This window comes from Halichoerus grypus, chromosome 6 (genome assembly GCF_964656455.1).
Source record: "Halichoerus grypus chromosome 6, mHalGry1.hap1.1, whole genome shotgun sequence".
Taxonomy (NCBI): Eukaryota; Metazoa; Chordata; class Mammalia; order Carnivora; family Phocidae; genus Halichoerus; species Halichoerus grypus.
In genome coordinates, this window is record NC_135717.1 from 152,279,204 (window position 1) to 152,298,167 (window position 18,964).

Consider the following 18,964-nt stretch of genomic DNA (forward strand, 5'->3'; position numbering starts at 1 on the left):
CCGCCTCACCAACTATATATCTTACTCGTCTCAACTGTCTGTCTCATCCACTAGAAGCACAACCATGACAAAGCGGTTCATTAATTAATTAATTAGTTCAGTATTTACTGACCACTTCCAGGTGTCTAGAATTGTGATAAGCATGGGGTGGGGGACACAAAAATGTGGAAGACTGCTTTCCAGGAGCTTACAACTGAATAAGAAACACCAAACAGCTAAGCAGAGATATGAAGCAGGATCTAATCTTAAAATACTAAAATAAATGAGGTTGGACAAAGTAGGTGTGCTCTGGAAAAAGTGGCAAGAACAGACTATGTGAAGTGAGGGTAAAAGCCAGTAAGGAGATGAGGTTCCAAGGCAGGTTGGAGCTTGATGAGGAATTTACCGTAGAAACATTTGGCTTGTCCTGTAAGCGGTGCAGGTGTTTGAGCGAGGCAGTGGCATGATGAGATAGTGTACAATAAGTAAGGACCGGTGATGAGATAGTGTACAATGAGTAAGGACCGGTGATGAGATAGTGTACAATGAGTAGGGACCGGTGATGAGACAGTGTACAATGAGTAAGGACCGGTGATGAGACAGTGTACAATGAGTAAGGACCGGTGATGAGACAGTGTACAATGAGTAAGGACCGGTGATGAGACAGTGTACAATGAGTAAGGACCGGTGATGAGACAGTGTACAATGAGTAAGGACCGGTGATGAGACAGTGTACAATGAGTAAGGACCGGTGATGAGACAGTGTACAATGAGTAAGGACCGGTGATGAGACAGTGTACAATGAGTAAGGACCGGTGATGAGACAGTGTACAATGAGTAAGGACCGGTGATGAGATAGTGTACAATGAGTAAGGACCGGTGATGAGATAGTGTACAATAAGTAAGGACCGGCGGGCAAAGAGTGACAATGAAAACGATGGTGAGAGGCCAGATGAGGGGACACTGGTTGGAGAGGTCAGAGGGGCCAAGGCCAAATACGCACGTTTGATGAATGAGATTGGAATGACACAAGGGGAGGGACCAGAGGAAGGTGGTAAATCAGGAAGGACGAGAGGGTGGAGGGTGGCCATGCAGAGGCACAGCTGAAGTACCCTCACCTCCACTCAGGCAGTTCTCAGAATGTCGAGATCACCAGCCATTCAAGAGGACATCGTTCGTGGGCTGCAGGAGACTGAGGCTGGCCGCCTGAAAGGGGAGAGGAGGGGTGGAAGATAGCATAAAGCACAGGATAAAGACAGCTGGGATATTCTATGCAAACTTAAACTGATTAACAGAGCCCAGATAAAGAGGAATAAAAACGAGAAGAGGGGAAAAAATAAGAATTGCTATTTTAGATAAATCCCATATGGGTTATGCTCTTAATTTACTTAAAGCAGATGGCTGGACCTGGGACTGCCTAATTTATTACTGTCCTGCCATTCAGAGCCAGAGCCTTCCTTAGGTTTCTAAGCAACTCTGATGGGAAATGTCAGATTGCATGAAATTTTCTGATTAGACCATGTGACCTAAGCACATCCTACAGATAATGATTCGAATACTCAAAATCGCTTATCCTAGACCACAGCTGCCAGGTCTGTTCCCTCCCTGCTCACAGCAGATGGGTGGGTGGGCCTTCCCCTATTTGCAGGCAGTATGGTGGGAGTTCTAGGAATAAAAAAGACCAAAATAGAGGGTGGGAGAGGACTTGGAAGAAGTCTGAAATACCATATTCTTTCTTGTTGTCCTATTACTTTCCAAAATTTTCTATAAGGGAAGGAAAGTCACAAAGCATTTAAAAAGAAGCATTCAAACTTCTCTGGCAATTAAGCAGCCTCTGAGTCAGCAAACTCATCTACTAAACTGAGTAACATCTGAGATAACATGAGAGGATTGAAAAAGTTTGGACAGAATCAGGAGCTAGGCCAGTTTACAACCTGAAGAGGAGAGCACAATGATTTTAAAAAGCTATAATTAACATTTTTTGAGGAAGAGTCACCATGTGCCAGGTTCTGTAGGAATTACTACTGAGGATCTAGGTTAGGTCATACAACCAGGAAGTACACTGGATCTGTCAGAGTGCAAGACAGGGGTTGGTCAGAAAAGTGAAGGGCAGAAAGCTGCAAATGCCAGAATTGGAGAATGCAAGGAGCTTCCCTGTGGCATTCCTTTGGAGCAGAGCACAGTTCAGGCTAACAGAAGAAGGGACTGCTTAGGGCAGAAGAGAGCATTTGCCAAATGCAATGGGGTATCCTGTATTGGATCTTGCAACAGAAAAAGGACATTAGGGAAATATGAAAAAAGTCTGGGGTTTAATTAATAGTAATGTACCAATGTTGGCTTCTTGAGAGTGATAAAGTTACCACAGTAATATGAGATGCAGGTAAGGAATGGAGAGGAACTCTCTGTACCATCTTGTAACTTTTCTGTAAATCTGAAATTATTCTAAAATAAAAAGGTTATTTAAATATCTTTAGGAAAAAAAGAGTAAATTCCCATACACTTTAAGGACCACGCAACTTTCCCTTGTTGGAAAGGTTTTTTGGGCATAACAGGACACTGTCGCTCGTGAATACGAGGATATGGAGAAATAGCATGTCCCCTCTACTGATTGATCAAGGACACCCAGACAGCCATCAATTAACGTGGGATCCAGAGTCAGAAAAAGCTTTTAAAAATCTCAAGAGGGCCTTGCTCAGTGCCCCAGCTTTAAGTCTTCCTACCATGAGGGATGTGACAGAAAGGGAATGGCCTTGGGTGACCTAACCTAGGCCCAGGGACCAGCTCAACAGCCAGTGGGATATTTAAGCAAAGAGCTGGATCTGGTGGCTTATGGCTGGCGGGTATGCCTTAGGGGCAGCTTTGACTATGAAACTAACTCTGGGACAGGAAGAAACTAACTCTAGGACAGGAAAAACGTGAAGAATACCCCGTTCTCCCGTTCACAAATCCCCTGAGACATACAGCAAGTAGGAAGTTATCCTGGGGAAGATTGGCAAATGGACTTCACACATGTCTAAAATGCATGAGTACAGGTACCTCCTGCTTTGGGTAGATACCTTCATGCACTGGGTTGAGGCCTTCCCCCGTAAAACTGAAAAAGCCTCAGAAGTGATAAAGGCACTGGTAAGTCCCTTGGTTTGAACTCCCCCAGTCCCTTTGAGTGATATCAGAGGGAGCATCCAAGGTTCTGGAATCATTTCATCCCTCTTGCAAGGAGTTTCCCAATTCCCAGCCCCAAAATACCCAACCTCTCCCATTTTACCCTGGGGACCAAGGCTTGTTTGAGCCAGCCTGGGAGGGACTGAATACAGTGATTTTAGCCACTCCAACAGCAAAGTGCCTGAATTTGAAGCCTGAATCCCCCACTCCAGAGTCAAACCCTGGTCCCCAATGGGGCCTAACAACAAGGAACCAAAATCCCTCTGTGAACCCAGAGAGGACCTCAAACTAGTCTTGAAGGGACAAGACACAGATCCTTATATCCCATCAAAATCATAATCCTTATTGCATTCCTTTCACCTGCCCTCTCCTCACAGTATGTGGGAAGTTCACCAAAACATCCTCTACCTCTCGCCAGACCCCTGGCTATACTCGATCTTGCATTGTGCTTTGGGCCTTGCCTCCTAAATGCCCTAACCTGCTTTATATCATCCAGAATAAAGGTCATCAAATTCCAAATGGTGGTTCAGATGGAGCTTCATATGAAGGTCAAACCAGGTATCTACAAGGGACCCCTTGATAGATCAGGACGAGAGGAACCCTGACTGCCGCTCCATCCAACCCTCTTGACCAACAGGAAGTTGCTATGATCAGTCATAGCCCTTTTTCCCTAATGGCAATTAAGGATACGTCTTCAGAGGGGGGAATGATGGATAGTTAGGAGGCAGGCAAGCAGGGACAAGGGGTCCCGCCCAAAGATGAAACCACCCTTAAAAGGATTTCACACCACCCTGGAAGAAGCCCTCCACCCTTTCCCATATGATAGGTGACAAAAACCTGATTGGATGACAGGTGCAGGGAGGGTTAATCAGATTAAAACAGCCTGTCAACAAGCCCGTAAAAACCTCTAGACTTAGAAACTCCCGTGGCCACCCTCTTGGGTCCCCTCCCTCCTCAGGAGCTTTGTACTATCACTGTTATCACTCAATAAACCTTGCTTTGCTGCCCACCAAAAAAAAAAAAAAAAAAGAGCATTTGTGACATGCTTACAAACATTCTTCAGAATAGTAACTTTTTTTTTTTTTAAAGATTTTATTTATTTATTCATGAGAGATAGAGAGAGAGAGAGAGAGAGAAGCAGAGGGAGAAGCAGGCTCCCAAGGAGCAGGGAGCCCGATGCGGGACTCAATCCCAGGACCCTGGGATCATGACCTGAGCCGAAGGCAGATGCTTAACCATCTGAGCCACCCAGGCGCCCAGTAACATTTTTTTATTTACTTTTTTTTTTTAAAAGATTTTCTTTCTAAGCAATCTCTACACCCAACGTGGGGCTCGAATTTACAATCCCAAGATCAAGAGTCGCACCTTCCCCTGACTGAGCCAGCTAGGCGTCCCAGAACAGTACCATTTAAATGGAAATGGCAAGGGCAGCATTTTTGTGGCTGGTCATATTTCTTGGCAGACAAAATTATTCATAATGACAATCACAATGACTAATATTATGGAGCACTTATAATATCCAGCCTTCATCCAACAGATGTTACACAAATGCCCACATGTCATCTTCAAGACAACGCTATTATTATCCTAACTTATAGATTAGAAAAGCTCTTAGAATAGAGCCTAGAATCTGGTAGTCAAAAATTAGGGGTTTTTTTTTTTTTTTTTTTAATTTCTATTTTTATTATAGAAGCTAAGAAACTGGGCCAGCCTGACAGCAACAGAGTAACAATTTCAAACCAAACCCTAAAAGACTTCCAATTCCAGCCTTGCCGTTTACTAATTCTATGGCTTGGGCAAGTTTGAAAAACAAAAGAAAGCTAATATCAGGGAGTGGATTTAAAAGTTTGTTGAGAGGGGCGACTAGGTGACTCAGTAGGTTAAGCCTCTGACTCTTGATTTCAGCTCAGGTCATGATCTCAGGGTTGTGAGACTGAATCCCGAGTCGGGCTTTGTGCTGGGCATGGAGCCTGCTTAAGATTCCCCTCTCCCTCTGCTCCACCCCCAGGTCTAATTAAAAAAAAGTTTATTGAGAAATATCAAGTGTTGGTGAGGATGTGGACAAAAGGGAACCCTTGGGCACTGTAGGTGGGAATATAAATTGGTACAGCCACTATGGAAAACAATATGGAGGTTCCTCGAAAAATTAAAAATGGAACTACCATATGATCTAGTAATTCCACTCTTGGGTGTTTATCCAAAGAGAATAAAAACAATAATTTGAAAAGATTTATATACCCCTATGTTTACTGCAGTATTATCAACAATAGTCAAGATAAGGAAGCAACCATTGATAGATGAACGGATAAAGAAGAACTAATATATATACACAATGGAATATTAAACAGCAATAAAAAAGAATGAAACCTTGCCATTTGCAGCAACATGAACACACCCAGAGGGTATTGTGCTAAGTGAAATAAGTCAGAGAAAGACAAATACCATAAGATTTTGTTTATTTGTGGAATCTGAAAAACAAAACAAATGAGCAAACAGAAACACACTCATAAATACAGAGAATAAACTAGTGGTCACCAGAGGGGAGGTGGGTAAGGGGATAGGCAAAATAGGTGAAGGGGATTGAGAGGAACAAACTTCCAGTTATGAAATAAATAAGTCATGGGAATGAAAAGTAGAGCATAGGGAATACTGTCAATAAGATTGTAATAACTTTATATGGTGACAGATGGTAACCACACTTATTGTGACAAGCATTTATAATGTATATAATTGTTGAATCACTATGTCATATACCTGAAACTAATATAATATTATATGTCAACTATACTTCCAAATTTTTTTTTTAAGATTTTATTTATTTGACAGAGAGAGACACAGCAAGAGAGGGAACACAAGTAGGGGGAGAGGGAAAGGGAGAAGGAGGCTTCCCGCTGAGCAGGGAGCCCAAAGCAGGGCTCAATCCCAGGACCATGGGATCATGACCTGAGCCGAAGGCAGACACGTAACGACTGAGCCACCCAGGCGCCATCCAAATTTTTTTAATGTAAAAATTTTTTTAAATGAAAGTTTGTTGAAAATTGTATCACTCAACTAAAGTTTAAAAGCATACAATTAATTGTTTATTATATATTTCAAAAATTTTTTTTAATGATTTTTTATTTGAGAGAGAGAGCACAAGTGGGGGGAGGAACAGAAGGAGAGGGAAAAGGAGATTCCTCACTGAGCAGGGAGCCTGACATGGGGCTCCATCCCAGGATTCTGGGATCATGACCTGAGTCGAAGCTAGCAGAGTGTTGTATTGGGGTCAACAAAAAAATTCCACATATACCTTTCTTAAGACTCCTTGGATACACCTCCAAATACAAGAACCAAATAAGAGCAAATGGAGACAGTAAGGGAAACTGTTAGACCCTATTAAGCATAGGAGCCACTAGGAAATGAATGTTTCCAAATCTCTTCAGGTATCAAATGACTGCAGCTCATTGGATCAGCAGATTCCCAGGAGAAGCATTCCCTTCAGAGGGGAAGGTGGAAGAGGCAAATTATGAAGACAGCCTTGTGATGACTGATGCCCAGGGTGAAAATGTCAGCAGACAGAGGGGGAAGGCTGGTACTCAGCAGCCTTTGCTCATGCACATTCAATTCAACCCCACTGTCCTTTATTCAACATTTTCTTAGTGTCAGGGATGACGCTAAACTCTGGGAAAGATACAAAGGTGAAAAAAATAAAACAGTGCCTAACTTCAGCAAGTTTACAGCTAGTGGTGTATTTCACCAGAAGGAAATACAGCACATACGAGGCACAGTGGAATACCTTGAGTCTGAGTCTTCACTCCACTCCTCACTCTGCACCTGGCCCAAGTTGCAGACTCTCTTCTTGGACCTCCCTAAGAATAATGTAATTCATATTTGCCTGGGAAGATCGTTGTGAATCCTGAAAATGAGGGAAAGTATAGAAAGTAAATAGGAGTCCCATCATAAATCCATATCGCTTTCCTTTTTTTTACCCCAACAAAAAGAGAAATAAATCTCTTACACCCCCAGCCAACTAACTCTTCATTTTAAACTAGACCTTGGTCTCAACTGACTAGAAAGGGAGGTCACAGCAGAAATGTTAAGAGAAGAATTTCTGGCTTCAGAGATTGCAGGAGCCCAGGTTCAAACAGTATAAAGACTACTGAGCTGGGGTAGGGGTGGGGGGGAAGTTCAAGAATGGACTTTAGAACCTTAACACATTATTTTTTTTAAGATTTTATTTATTTGACAAAGAGAGATCACAAGTAGGCAGACAGACAGGCAGAGGGAGACGGAGAAGCAGGCTCCCTGCTGAGCAGGGAGCCTGAGCGGGGCTCAATCCCAGGACCCTGGGATCATGACCTGACCTGAAGGCAGATGCTTAACCAACTGAGCCACCCAGGCGCCCCACCTTACCACATTATTGTGTTACCCACCTGCCCCCAACCTATCCCCAAAGATAGGGGCGCAGAGATCCAAAACATACATTGCTGACACAAAGCTGCTTAGAACCTAAAAAAGTTGAAACCTTTTCTAATCTATCTGCCCAGATACAGAGTCACTTCTAATTTGCACAAGAAATATGCTAGCAGCAGCCTCGACCTTCCCCACCCCCCATACCTGCCTAAAATGTGATGCCCTTGCACTTCTGGGCCCAAAACAGGATGAGAAAACAACAAAACCCTATGCCTGGAGTCATATAATTTATTCATTTACTCAACAAATATTTATTCAGCCCCTACTGTGTGCTCTGGAACATTTTCTTCTCCCTGTGTCCCCTGGGCTGCCTCTAATCTCTCTATTCTACCCTTTCTGGTCCCAAAAACCTCTAGTTTATAATCTGTTTACTGTTTTTTAGCCAGTATCTCACCTCCTGACGTGCAGGTTAGCCATCCTTTTCTTCCAGAATAGAATATTGTTCTATCCTCTCCAGCCCCCAGGCTTTACCTCTTTCTTCATGGCTTAATTCAAAGCCCTTAATCCCTTCATTATTCAGCTCCTCTTGCTTCTCTGCCCAGCTATCTATCACCAATACTTGCTCTCAACTCATCACACCATAGTCCCTGAATAGAGCAAATGGGGCTGAAAGAGTGGAACTCATTTGCCTGTGGTGATCCAAATTGTGAGCAATCCAATTCAACAAATTCTGTAAAAATAGTAACACTAATAGCTAGCACTTGAGACTGATATTAGGGACAGGTTACACTCATTAGTAATGACTAAGTCCAAGGGCTGACCGTGGGACTGAGTACATGAGGTGGGATGGGGCAAGGTCATTGGAGGAGGGGAATCTAAAGAAAGCCAAGACCAGATAATAAAAACAAAACCTATGAGGATAAAACAATCACCAAGAAGTATGGCAGATATAGTGCAGGAGAGAGGGATCTGGAGCTAAAGTCTTAAGAAACAAGTGTGTATGTTAAAAGAAGGAGGCAATAGAAGACTATAGGTCTGATGACTTGAGAGTGAGAGTTCCTTAGGAGCACTGAGGGGTGGAGGGAATGTTCTGGAAGCAGTAATAAGGATGACCCCCTGTCTTAGTCCATTCAGGCTGCTATAACAAAACTATGATTTACTAGGTGGCTTATAAACAACATTTATTTCTCCCTGAAAGTCCCAGATCAAGGCACTGGCAGATTCCATGTGTGGTAAGAACTAGCCTCTTGGTTCATAGATGGCTGTCTTTTCCTGTGTCCTTACGAAGCAGAAAGGGCAAGGGAGCTCTCTGTGGTCTCTTTTATAAGGGTACTAATCCTATTCATAAGGGCTTTACTCTCATGACCTAATCACCTCCCAAATGCCCCAATTCCTAATAACATCACATTGGGGTTTTTTTTTCAACATATGAATTTGGGGGGAGCCACAAACATTCGGTATGCAGTACCCACCCTGCTTGTGGGCTCGTGATATGAGGAGCTTGAGAGAGAAAATGGCCACCATCAGCAAAGGAACCAGTGTCTTTGGGAGAGCCGGGTCACCCCTATAGCAAGAAGTTGAAGCCAACATTCAAGAAGTGAGGTAGAGAGGGGATGCTGTGAAGTCACTGTGGAAGGGTTCCAGAAGTTGGGGAATGGTGAGATGTAGGGCCAGGATAGCATATGAGGCCATGCGGAGATCAGAGTCCAAGAATAGGAGATGACCTGATCGACCAGGGCTGACAGAAATGGGAGACATGATGGGATTAGCACAGGCCCCCAGGGCTGATAGCAGTGGCACCGTTGTGGGTTTTGGGGGCCGGGAAGTGAGGGTTTGCCAGGAACACTCAGAGTTCTCGCCCATTGCAAATTCATAATCTGTTAGGGAAGACCCATACATACTGACAGAAAAATGCACCCCAGATTACCTATGGAATTCAGCCTATGGAGGATGCCTATCGGAGGGGCACCCAACTCAGACAGGGAAGGTCAAGGAAAACTTAAGAGACAGAGAGAGAGAGAATGGAAAGACAATTCCATAAAACTACTGGCACCGCAGAAAATAACTGAGACGCATTGCCTATGGCAATGAGTGTACTACACTTGATCTTAGCCAAAAGACCAAGAAGTGGTGCAATGAGACTTTGTATAAATGGACCATAAGTTTAAAGAGTAGTGCAATATTTTATATTCGTACTATCTGAATAGTCTTTGATCTTGCCAGAGTGAAATTTATTGCTTTTGGCTAGAGAACTTTGCAAGGTTATACAGCAAAGAGTGGGTATAATATTATCTTTAATATAAGTTGTAAAACTCTAAATAGATGGAAGTTAGATTTTTTTCTGAGGGTAAAAAGTAGGAAACATTTCCAAAATTAAAAGTCTAATACATTCATTCCTATCTCTCTATTACTGGAGATGTGTGAAATTACCTCCAGTATTTGAGGTGATGGGTACAGGGAAAAAAATAAATTGACGGAACCTTCCCTGACTCCCATATTTAAATTAGCCACACTCCTTTTATGTCAACATTTGTTGAGTGCTCAAATGTATCTTATGTAATCCTCATAACAAACTGAAAGATATTAATTTCCATTTTACTGACAAAAAATCTAATGCTTAGAAAGATAAAATAACTTGCCAGCATCCCACAGGGAACAGTTAAAGCAAATTCACAATTCTGTTAAAACGACTGCCTCTTCCCTTACATCGTGATACAGTCACATTTTCAAGAATTCTTAATTGCAAAAAGAAAAAAAAAAAAGCTATTTGTGTTGTCCACACTAGTCACTAATTACACTTACCTCTTTCAGTAGTTTCAAGGAAGAATTCTGATTACACCAGAGAAGCTTTTTACATAAAGTTGAATAAAATATAATGGGGAAGAATCTCCCCCTCAGGAATTCTGCTGATTACAGGCTAGTTTAGCAAAGCGAAGTCTGGTTGTGTTTAGGAGAAAAAATATATTGAGGACAGGCTGACAAGTTTGGTCAGCCAGAAAACCCTAATGGGGACACTCATTATCACACCATAACTAGAGAGCTGGTGTTGAAAATTGGCTTAGTCTGCATAGCATCCTCATAAATAAATAAATAAATAAATAAGGCATCAGTCAACCCACAGAGATGGACTACTATTCAAATGTAGAGTATTTACTCATCTTAAATCTATAAGAACATGTTTTATAAACACAAAAAAGTTCAATCAGGGGTGATAAGAAAAACATATTATCAATCTCCATAAAAATTTATGGAATTCAGATAAAAAATCTACAGAGCCCTAATGCAGATCAGATGAACCCCAGGATTTTATGAGACACAGTTTAAATACCTAAATCAATTAAAAATTATTTACTAGTATTCTTTTGCATGGCTGTCCTATCTTTTAAAACAATCCCCTGTATGTGGGGCATTTGGTTAGTTCTATTTTTCTCTATTGAAAATAATACTGTAATTAATACCCTCGTACAGGGGCACCTGGGTGGCTCAATCGATTAAGCATCTGCCTTAGGCTCAGGTCGTGATCCTGGGGTCCTGAGATCTAGCCCCCCCACTGGGCTCCCTGCTCAGCAGGGGGTCTGTTCCTCCCTCTCCCTCTGCTACTCACCCCCACTCCTGCTCCCGCTCACTTTCTCTCTCTCTCAAATAAATAAAATCTTAAAAAAATACCCTTGTATTTTGGCACTTAGAATAAATTCCTAGAAATACCATGGACAGTCATATTTTCTAAATATGGACTGCCCATGGACAGTCATATTTTCTAAAATATACCCTATATTTTGGCATTTAGAATAAATTCCTAGAAATGCTGGGTCAAACCATAGACATATTTTTGAACCTTTTGGTAGATAATGCCAAAATGCCCTCCACATATTTAAATACTGGGTTGAGATTTCTAACTCAATGAAAGGAAGGAAAGGAAGAGAGATTAGCTTCAGAATCCTGGATTTTAGCCCTAGGCTCACCATTTGTTAGCTATGTGATCTTGGGCAGGTTACTTAATCCTTCAGTTTCTCTGTTTTCTTACCTATAAATTGGGTATAATCAGTACTTACCTCATAAAGTTGCTGTTAAGAATTAAATGAATAAATGTTTGTAAAGCTCTTAAAACAGAGCCTAGCTTATAGAAGCCTTACATAAATGTTCACTAATTCCTGGTTCTTAGACTTTGGGACTTCAAAAACCAATTTAAAAAAAAAGAATTTAAGGAAATCAATATGAGTTTGACCTTTTTTTCCCAAAATAAAAACATTTTTTTAAAAACCCGGTATAGGGGCACCTGGGTGGCTCTGTCGTTAAGCATCTGCCTTCGGCTCAGGTCATGATCCCAGGGTCCTGGGATCGAGCCCCGCGTCGGGCTCCCTGCTCAGCGGGGAGCCTGCTTCTCCCTCTCCCACTCCCCCTCCTTGTGCTCCCTCTCTCACTTTGTCTCTCTGTCAAATGAATAGATAAAATCTTTAAAAAAAAAAAAAAAAACAACCCGGTATATAAGCAACATTTCATAGAAAAAATATTTTAATAACATAAAAATTTAAGAACACAATGTCAAAATGTTACTTTTACCATTATATTTAGCTTTAGGAGAGATTTTTTACATTATACTTATTTTTCTCATTTTTCTATGGAGCAGTGAACATGCTATTTTTTCACTGTGTTTGAGAACCATGGACAGTCATATTTTCTAAAACTCTTGCATTTCTGTTTTTCACTTATTAATACTCAAAGGTTTTTAATTTTTAGAAAATATCATAGAATTTGGACAGTAGTTTTTGTGAACTATGTGAACAAAAGATAATAGGATCATAAGGTCAGCTTACTGGTTTTGCAAGATGCAAATAACAGAGGAAAAAGAAACATTCTCTTATATGGCTCTGAAAGAAAATAAAAGTGAAGCTTTTGGCCAAGAAACTTGACATCCTACTTTTATTCTGATAAAGGAGTCCCTATAAAGCTGTTGAAGTGGAAATGAAATTCCTGAGTCCCTAAGGGCCAAATCATTTGTGGACAGCCAGAATTTGAATTAACTCCCAGAAAGATCTGTAAAGGAACACAGAAATGCTTAGGGAAACCATGTGAACTGCACTAATGGCAAAGAATTGATCAATCTGCAATGGTCTCCATCTTAAAAATAATTTGTTTGGGATGAATAATGAATGCTATTGCATTATTTGTTGACCAGTTTCCTAAGTTATTCGTTAGTTGTCAGGCACATATTTAACAAATATCTAATTACAATAACTAGCATTTGGTGAGAATTCACTAGGTGCCTTGCACTGTGCATTGCATTACCTCATTTCATAATGACAGCCATTCTTTAAGGGAGTATTGCTCTAAATTCCTATTTAAAGGTGACAAACAGACCTACAGAAGCTAAATCAAAGGTTGCTCTAAGCTTCCACACAGGTGGAACCAGAACACAAACCCAGTCCAGCTGATTCCAGAGGTCTTGCTCTTTTTTTTTTTTTTTAATATTCCATTTATTTGTTTGAGAGAAAGACAGAGAGAACACAAGCAGGGGGAGTGGCAGAGGGAGAGAGACAAGCAGACTCCCCACTGAGTGTGGAGCCCAAAGATGAGGATGACCTGGGGCCCGACGTGGGGCCCAATCCCAGGATCCTGAGATCATGACCTGAGCCAAAGTCAGACGCTTAACTGACTGAGCCACCCAGGTGCCCCCAGAGGTCTTACTCTTAACCAGGGCTTAACCACTACCATTCCAGACCTATTTTATCATTCTTAAATGTTAAGAAGAAAATATAATGTTTCCACTTAACAAGAACAGAAAACATTAGCAAGTATACTGGAAGAGACCTAAACTAAAAGGAATCTTCCATCCCAGGCTAGGCTCCCTACTTACTCTATTGCCCTTAGTAGATTCCAGCTTTGGCTTTCTCATCTCTTTTTTCTTTGAAATGAGTGATGTCTAAAGTTCTGTCAACCAAGGAATTCTTAGGGGTAAAAGATTCAATTGATTTCTTTTTTCCCTAAGTTGAAAGTTGGCCTTGAGTTAACAATTTAGGCGGGGCATAGGGTGGGAAAGGAAGACCACACTAAGAATCTTAAATATTATTTTAGAAGATAATTTAGTATTTATTTATTTATTTTTAAAGATTTATTTATTTATTTGAGAGAGAGAGAAAGAGAGTGAACGCATGCACAAGCAGGGAGAGGGGCAGGGGGAGAGGGAGAGAGAGAATCCCACAGAGACTCCCCGCTGAGTGTGGAGCCTGATGCAGGGCTCAATCCCAGGACCCTGAGATCATGACCTGAGCCAAAATCAAGAGCTGAACGCTTAACTAACTGAGCCACCCAGGTGTCCCAGATTATTTAGTATTTGGTATTATTTAGAAGATCATTTCTTCTATTAGTTATATATCTAGTAAGGCCATAACAATTACAGGCACACATGAAGAAGAAATTTGTCTATGAATTATGGTACTGACTATCAAGGACTGTGAAGGCTCTGAGATTATATCTTACTCGCAAATTAACAGTAAGCCTGCAAGTTTTATGCATGCTGGTAAAAGGCATGAGATACAAAGGATTTTATTACTCACATCAACGCCAGTAGCCAGAGTATCAGCACTTTCTTGCACTGGTTCCCAGAGTCTCAATCCCCACAAAGTGACGTGAAAGGAGCCAGATAACATCTGCACATGCACTGGTTTGCATTTCAGGAAAGTGACGCTGAATCTTTTATAATAGGCAGCAAATAAACCTGTTCCTTTGCTCCAGGAGATAGTACCTCTATTTTCCAAGACCATTCACTACCCAAACATCCTTGAAAGGATAGTCTAGAATGAATACAGTCAGTGCCTCTGCTCACAAGACAGGCAGAAATGTGAGAGACCCATGAAAATTGTCTCACAACACTGACCATTCTGCTTATTAGAAGAACACGTTTGAAGACTGTATCTTGCTTAGATCCATAGATTTTTATAAATGTTATAGTGGCAACAAATTATTCCAGGATCTTGGACTATTCCTTTTTAAAAAAGTCAGTTGTGTCACTATGCTTGTTGTATTTTCTACAGATCCTAATGAGTCAGCACAGAGTTTAATAATAAAATTTTCACACAATGTAAAATGCAGTGTGGAAACTGACCTAGAGCATCCCAAAGTTAAAATGTTCTAAATATACAATACAAGCATTTACACTAAGACTGTTGAATACAATATTCTAGAGCCAAATGATCTCAATAAACAGCTATGAGGCTTTTTAAAAAGGTCTGAATCTTAAAGTCTAGATTGGATGATACTGAGTCCCCATTTCCTCAATATCTCTTGTGAGAAATAAATTGAAAGGAGGAGATTTCTGTCTTAGGACCAGTTTTCTTATAAGAATCCAAAATTTTGAGATACTATTCTTTCCCTCTAATCCATCAATACTGTCCTCACTCATAAAACTGCACTAGTTCCTTCTTCCCAATGGCTCATAGGATTCTGAGTCTCACAGAACCACCTTTTGATAATTAAAAGCTAATATAATGAGATTCAGAGATCTGTGTTCAAAAAATATCTTTTAAGCATTTTTTTTTTTTGTCTGCTGTGATGCTAGGTAGCAGGCCCCAAGTTACAAAAATTAAACTTAAAAGCAAATCACTCCGTTCCCCATATCCACGAGTTGATAGTTGAACTCCACAAAAACCATTTTCATTACCTTTCCCCTAGTCCCTTGAATATTACTCTATGTCTTACAGTTCCCCATTTACTCCCACAAGCCAGTTCTACACACCATTCATAAAATGAAACAGTAGCAAAGATTTGCTACTTCAAAATAGGACATACTGCCTTTTCCCCAAATTTATTTCACCCAGGTATAAACACCCAAACACTGACAAAAAAGGTGTGGAAAATGTGGTGTGATTGAGAACTGCATCTCATATATTGTTTTTTTAAATAATATTTGTGTGGCAGAATACTATATAATCTGTGTTTCTGTGGCTTTGGAAACACAGCGCTAGGAAATGTGAAATACAATTTTGTCTCCTAATTTCAATAAGGCTTGCTCTGGCAAATGGCTAGAAATAAACTCAAAATGTGATTGAAAGCCAATTTTCGCTGTTTTAAAAAATGTTAACAGTCAATCAAATCAGAGGTTGGTTTCAAAAGAAATGTCGTTTTCCTTCTTTGAATGGCATACACACACACACACACACACACACACACACACACACACACACACACACACACACACACACACACTACATACCCTTAGAGAATACTTAACAAGAGCTAAGCTCTAAAATTAAAGAATCTGTAGAAAATGCAGTGATGCACCTGAAAATTGTTTTCATTCTCTCCTTTGTGTGAAATTCAATTACATAGAAAGCAAACAAATGGAGCAAACAATGAAAATGGCACATGGGATTTTTTTTTTTCAATTACTATAAACTGCACTCTCTAAAAGAGAAAGACTATTTATGCAGCAATTGCATCTAATGACAGGCATTGTTCTCCTGTCAGGCTATTTCTGGTTTTTGGAGCCTCTTAACACTAAATCCAGTGTTAACTCCTTTTTAACAAGAAACTATCTCTCCCCATAAATGCAAACTTAATAATATTGCTCTTATCTTGATCCTTCTGTGGGAAAAAAAAAAAAAAAACCCACACACACAAAAAAAAACTTTAAAGCTTTGACAATACTATGAAAGACAAAATATGGTATTTACATCTTTCTAGAAATATTTCAGTGAGCCTACTGTGACCATTCTAGGCCAGCAAGAATGAAAAGTAGGGAATTTCATTGCTTTAACTCAGTTCTAATGTATTGCTTTAGAATTTAAAACAAAACAACAACAACAAAAAAAAACCCAAGCTACTCTAATATATAAATGCAGCCCTTATAAAAATACCAAAACATACATTTACCAGATTAATCTTCTAGAAAATTAAAGTACTAAAATTCTTCTTTGAATTCCCTTAAACAGCAATCTCTTCTTATATTTTGTAGATGACTCAAGAACAATTAAAATTTTGCTTTAAAGACAACAAAAACCTAATTTAACACATTTCTTGATCATGTCTAGGAGAATGATACCAAGAGAGATTGTCTTAATTTAAAAATATTTTTATTAATATCAGTATTAATAAATATATATTTCTCTATATATCACTACATTGTGTGACAGAATATATATTTTTATTAATATTAATATATATTTAATTCTCTCTCTAAATCATCATGTGAAAGGATTTCAATCTCAAGTTGAACTGGAGAATATGAAATGAGGAATCTCATGCACATGCCCTCAGAAGAACAGAACTTAAGAACTGAAACACTGATTTCCCATAAATGCCTGATTTACAGAAGATGAGGCTTATCTCCTCACCAATGAACATCCAACAGGAATCTCTCCCATCCTCCAGCCAATAAACTTACTGCTTGGACTCTGGCTGAACATCCCCCTCTTTGTATTCCTTGTTCCTAAGTCTGCCCTAAACCCTCAACAGACTTGCCTGTAGCTTGCTACAGCATCCATTTCCCAAATTGCAATTCCTCCACTATTCCCAAATCAGCTCATTTTCTGGTAATTTGAGCTTGTCTCAGTTTACCTCTTTATTTAGGTTGACATGTGTCACATATATGTCACTTTCCAAACCTACATCATCTGGGCTTGAACTGATAAGGCACATAAGATGTAAATGATTTACTACAGATGCCCTGCTCCTCCCACGTAGACTTAATTGCTTTAATGGGGAGCAATCCCTTGAGCCAAAAGAAATTTAAATATCAGTGACAAGCTGGTGGTGACATTTCAAGCTCTTCTACCACATTCAAAACAGACTCCACCACCCACCTTCTCTCATGCCTCAAAACAGTAAGACCTACTGGTGAAAGCTTTGGAGTTCTACCTATATACATACCTGAGGTGCTGGGACAACCAGGTGACAGACCTCACCACCTGCCCTTCCTCTTTCTGGAGACAGTGTAGTATGGTGGAAAGAGCATTGGGCTTTGGAGTCGAACAAACCTGGAATCTAATCCAGTTGCTAATATGGTGTCTTGGGCTAGCTGCTTTATAGCTCTCTGAGTTTCAGGTGTCCTCATCTGTATAATGGGGAGAATAAAACCAGTCTTTAGGGTGGTGTATGTAGAGCTGCAGACATGACAGTGACAGGCAGGCATGAGGGAACCCTCCTGGTGGGGGAAGTGGGACAGGTTCCAATGTTTGAAGGAGTTACAGTATCTGTGAGCTCTCTGAAAACTTTGTCTTAGACCAGTCCTGAACATCACTATCAAGGATGGGAATTGTGTTGTTCATGCATTCATTTATTCATAGCATACATGGTCACGGAGCTTCTTATCTAGGCTAGCAAGGAAGACAGACTCATGCATAACTAAGTGTAAGACACAGGTGCTATCACACAGGTAAGCTGAAGGAAGGGTTGCAAATGACAGTTGGCAAGGTCCCCCAAAAAAGGACCTTTCAGGTCAAGTCACATATGGTCAGAGAGGATTTAGTAGAAGGACATTACAGGGGAGTTTCAGGGCCACCTATGAGTGGTTCATACCTTTCTCTCTAGGACTATGTAGTGGGGAGCAATTGCACCCCCCTCTGGAGACCTGCAGGGTGGTCTCTCCATCGTCACTGTGGCAGGGACTCATAAGGGGAGAGGTTTAGGAAGTGGATGCATTCAGGCCACAAGGGGTTCCAGGCTTCCTTCTAAACCAGCTAGACCTTCACAAAGTGAATGGCCTTCAACACCACCAACTCTAGAGAGTGGTTTAGTTAGAAAGGAGAACCTGTGAGGGAGTAGAGAAGGTTTCCGCTAATATATCCTTCCAGATGGGATGAGGGAATCAGATTCATTGTATATTTGACAGTACGAATAACCAGTCTGAAAGTTTCAAATATAAATTAGAGTAGATTGATGAATAATAAAGTGATGGCTGCTTCTGTTCAATTCTATACATTCCTGATTGCGTTGATGATGATGATGATGATGATAAAAATAATAACAGCAGCTACCATATCCTCGGTATTTCTTTTTTTTTTTTTTAAGATTTTATTTATTTATTTGAGAGAGCGAGCTAGAGAGAGCACAAGCAGCGGGAGGGGCAAAGGGAGAGAGAAGCAGACTCCCCACTGAGCAGGGAGCCTGAGGCAGGGCTCCATCCCAGGACCCTAGGATCATGACCTGAGCCTAAGGCAGAGCTTAAACTGACTGAGCCATGCAGGCGCCCCTATCCTGGGTATTTCCTATGTATCAGGCAAAAATTTGAGACAGACAATTATTATCCCCACTTTTATGAGCAAACTGAAAAACTGAGAGATTAAGTAACCAGCTGAAGGCTACACAGATAGTAAGTGGTGGAGCTGGGTTTCAGACCCAAAACTGCTTACAAGTCCAGAATCTGCATTCTACCCCATTGCCCTACATGCTTACTCAATCTCTAAATGGCTCTGTGGACATTCCCAAAACAAGAACTTAT

General features: G+C 40.7%; 1 long non-coding RNA gene across 3 annotated transcripts in view; it reads right to left on the reverse strand.

Moving 5' to 3' along the window:
- LOC118526302 (uncharacterized) overlaps positions 1 to 18,964 on the reverse strand; it is a 278,642-nt gene that overhangs the window by 242,011 nt on the left and 17,667 nt on the right. For all 3 annotated transcript variants that reach the window (XR_013449306.1, XR_013449308.1, XR_013449307.1), the window contains exons 3-4: positions 17,395 to 17,578; positions 6,914 to 7,033 (exon numbers count right to left, since the gene is read on the reverse strand). This is a non-coding gene — a long non-coding RNA (uncharacterized LOC118526302). The remainder of the gene's footprint in view (positions 1 to 6,913; positions 7,034 to 17,394; positions 17,579 to 18,964) is intronic.